The sequence below is a fragment of the Morone saxatilis genome, unplaced genomic scaffold (assembly GCF_004916995.1).
Source record: "Morone saxatilis isolate NCDOM2014 unplaced genomic scaffold, NCSU_SB_2.0 Contig20, whole genome shotgun sequence".
Lineage (NCBI taxonomy): Eukaryota > Metazoa > Chordata > Actinopteri > Moronidae > Morone > Morone saxatilis.
Genome location: NW_023339763.1, coordinates 12,249,291 through 12,252,542, shown reverse-complemented (window position 1 = coordinate 12,252,542; position 3,252 = coordinate 12,249,291).

The following is a 3,252-nucleotide window of genomic DNA, read 5'->3' as shown; positions in this document are numbered from 1 at the left end:
GATCCGTGTACTAAGTTACTTATTGTTTATTTTGTGGCCAATCGGTTGTAAGTGAGAAAGACTGTAATGAAATGTGAAGGATCTGAGAATCTGTGTGTCGTGATTCTGACGAATAGAATGAATGTTAATATATGAGATTTCAAAAGGGAGGGATTGACTGTATTTGTAAGGAAACAGGGACGTGGGTTGATGGGTGGGGTGACTTGAACCAACATTAAAAAAAATGTCAAAGAATTATGATTTGATAATCATTACCATACAGCTGCAACAATTAGTGAATTTATCAATCAGGAACTGTTTTGATAATTAATTAATCAACATTTTTCAAGCAAAAATGGCGACACATTTGATTATTCCAGGTTCTCGAATGTTAGAATTTATTGCCTTTTTTGGTCTGGCATTGCTGTAAAATGAATATTTTGGGTGACACTTGATGTTGTCACTTTGAGCTCTAGGCTATGTTCTTATCTTTTGTAGACATTTAATCAGTTAATCAAGAAAAATATTTTCAGATTAGTCTATAATTAAAGCCCCACTACTAAAAGTATAAAGACAGCAAACTTTACATTAGCACTTTTAAAAATAGAAGTTACAAAGTGCTAACCAGGAGGAAGGAGAGGGAGATTATTAATAAAGATCTACACCAACCACAAAATATAAAATATTAAAATCGAGAATAAGCCAAAGAAAACAAATGTTTTGTTTTTTAAAGTGCACTAATTTGACATCTCTTGACTTTGTGGGAGTCGAGGAGCAACCACAGCTTTACCACCTAGGGTCAGAGGGCGCAGCATCTCAAGAGCACAGACTATGACCATGTAGTGCCTTGTATGTTCATTTTGAAATCAATAATAAAGTGACAGGAGACCATTAGAGACGAGCTTAAACCAGTACTGTGAAATCAATATTTTGTATTTGCTGCAGAGTTCAGAGACCAGTCTGCTGGAAAGATGTCACGTCTTTAATCTACAGGAGTTACTTATAAGTATTTAAAAAAAAAGCAGGATGATTGCTCATGAAGCTCAAGGAATTTGCATTAGGATCAAGCATAATCCCCAGAGTTTTTACACTGTGTTTAACATTTTAATAGCATTTAAAAGCGTGTTGGGTTGTATTCTGCTCTTCTTTCAGTCAGCATCCTGTCTCTTCACGCACAAAGCTTCACCCTCAATGTCATCTTAATGCATCTGTTTAAATTTTGCAGTATCTTAACACACAGGGTGCACAGTGTCACTGAGTAGTGTCTCTGTCAGGCACCCTTCAGAGCGAACTATCTATCAAATGTTATCACTAGAAATCTGCAGGATCTGACTCCACTTACATTTTATTTAATTTGCTATAAAATCAGATTTAACAGCTAAAACCCTCGTGAAGTTAACTGGGGTCAGCTATATAACATTTCACGGGGGCATAGGGGCCCGCATTATCATGAGTCTGGTCTTTTCTTGACATGAAAGAAGGAGCGGGGAACCCTGCGTTACGTTATTTATCGCCACAGTCATCCCTTTGCGTCCTCATGTGGACATCCTCTTGGAAAGAGTCCAGCAAGCGTTTTTGCGGTCTGGGTAAATGAAGTTCTTCATAGTGCTGTTTTTCTTATGCAAGCCTGAGGTCTGATGCGGATGTCTCTGGGGGCCTCTCGGAGCCCCCGGGGAGCGCATCCTGTTTGTGTCCTGCCTGTCTGTCTGCCCTCTGCAACCAGAGACGCTCAGAGCAAATGTGGCTCTTTTTTTTTTTTCCTTCTAGTTTCCTGCCTCAGGAGTCAGCTCTTCAGTGAAAAGGTGATGAGTAAATAGATTTACACAGGAAGGTATTTCATTTATTGCTAGATACGACTGCTGGCTTTCTACAGGTGGAGTGATGGCATGAAGAACTCTTATTTTGTTGTTGTTGTGCTCATTTATAAAGCTTGAAAAGACACTAATGCATTTTACCCTGGTGGCTCCTCACCGGCTTCCTTAGGGGGGGTCTCTGTACCAGACTTTTGGAAATGACTGGCTTTGATAGACCACCACCTATTTGCGGCACACCGGCAGTTTATCCCGGTGGTGCATTATGATGAGCCACCTGGTGGGTTTAAGAAAAGAAAAGAAAATGAAAAACCCTGATGTTTGTGACAGGAATCCCCAGAGTGCTGTCTCTTGGTGTTGGAGTATTGTTACGTTCCGCAGCAGTTGCTGTAAACCGAAAATGTCAAACTTGTAGACTCACTGTCGCCAGCCGGGCTTGCGTCATTAACTGGACCAGTCAAGGCACTCCCAATGAAGGATCGTGTCCATCCGCAAAGAGAAAAGACCTCGGCGTGGCTCCCAACAATAGATAATGAAACATGTTGGATGTTAAGAGGAGGGAAAGAAAAAAGAAACCACGAAGCTCGACTCCACTACACGGCTGACTTCGTGGTGACAGACGGCAGATAGTCCCTCCCTCAGGTGGATTGATACGGCTTACTTTTTTTTTGGTTAGGCTTACAGGTGCGGCGTGCGTGCACCTGCGCGCGTGCACACGGACGTAATAATAGCTATAGTAAATAGTTGTTTAGTGGCAGATTTTTACCACATCTCATACGCTAATACAAAATATTATAAATATATATAAACTTATAATAAATATAGTTTTATTTATATAAATAAATATTCTAAACTTATTTTAAACATACGCTCACCACGCACCAGTGGCAAACAGATGGCTAAAGATAACTCATTTTACCCGCCAATAATATGATTAAACAAATAACCAAACATTCGACCTGCCGCACACTTTATGGATGTTAATGTCTAGCACACATTACAAAGCCACTGCAGCATGCGTCTATCAGCAATGTTCAATCCAATCATTGGAATATTGTGGAAAAGGTGAACAGGTGTGATCTGTTTTTCTCCCTGCCCTCCGTTAGTTAGAGCCACTCTGGGAGAGCGGTCACGGCTCAGGTGGGACGCGCGCACACGCGTACACGCACGCCGCTGCAGCCGGGGCCTGAATGTGAAATCCCTGAAATCCTGGGAAAGTTCCAGGAGGGGGAAGGCGGAGGGATCTTCCATGCAAGCGCTGCGGTTCCAGCCAGGCTGACGCCGTCGAGGCTGTGTGGCGCTCGGCTGGGGCTGCTGGAGGAGCGGAGGCTCCGGGCTCTGCAAACCTGCGTCAATGCACCGCACACTGCCGGGACAGCACCGGAACGTAGTGGGCTGTACCTCGACAATAAAAGCGGAAATTACTGGAATTTGCCAATATTTATTGCCTGCCACCGGAAAA